We start from the raw sequence: 917 nt of genomic DNA, 5'->3' as shown, positions 1-917 counted from the left end.
GCTCTCAAAGATCACGTTTGTGTCCTAACATTCTCTGCAGATATGACACAGCTGCGATTAGCGGATCACAGAAGCCTTTCCTCTCCTTACAAGAGACGTGTTCATTCGAGCATGGGAGTAATTCGACTATCGATCAAATATCTCCCGTGTCACGATAGTAGTCACTTTCAATTCTTCTAACGAAGGTAAGAAAAAATGCTATACAAACTTCCTTTCGGTATATAAAGGATTAGGGGCCAAGAGAATATTTTCTTTCAAGAGGATACATTCTTTTTCGAACACCCTGTATATAGATCCTCTAATTATAACTGCAAACAAAATGTTGATTTTGCAATTGCTTCCATGAGAGAAAATTCTGTGCACTTTCTTTCTGAAGGGCCGGGCCTAAACGTTTTCCTTAATCATTAAATTTAGTAGTTATCTACAATTACATTGTTTTCCATTGTTCTCAAAATAAAGATTTTTCTCTATGAATTGTTGAATGTTGCTAGGGATATTGAAGTAATTCTTTTTAGTGTTTTTTTCTTTACAATAATGTACTGAACGCCTGCATTAAGGAAGTTCGTGTGTCCATCTTGCAAAATGTTTCGTCTTTTTTCATGCCCACTAAGATAAATATTCATTTTGCTCTTTTCTCCGTATGCAAACCACATTTCTTAAAGGCAACATTTTCATACAAATGTAGTACTAAAAACTTCTAATTGGCAACATCTGGGCTGCGAAGAGGAAAAAGAAAGAAATCTCGTACGTATTCGCGCGCAATTCGGAATTAGCCAATGAAAAGCACAAAAGCGGCCACCATCTCTCTCTCTTTCTTATTAACGGTTTTGTACTTTCTGCAGTTCTATCAGTGCTGCTAACCTCTTACTATATCATTGAATATGTATGTTTATATATATATATATATATATATATAT

The sequence above is a fragment of the Thermobia domestica genome, unplaced genomic scaffold (assembly GCF_964235325.1).
Source record: "Thermobia domestica unplaced genomic scaffold, izTheDome1.hap1.1 HAP1_SCAFFOLD_1737, whole genome shotgun sequence".
In the NCBI taxonomy this organism is placed as follows: domain Eukaryota; kingdom Metazoa; phylum Arthropoda; class Insecta; order Zygentoma; family Lepismatidae; genus Thermobia; species Thermobia domestica.
Note: the sequence above shows the minus strand (reverse complement) of the source record.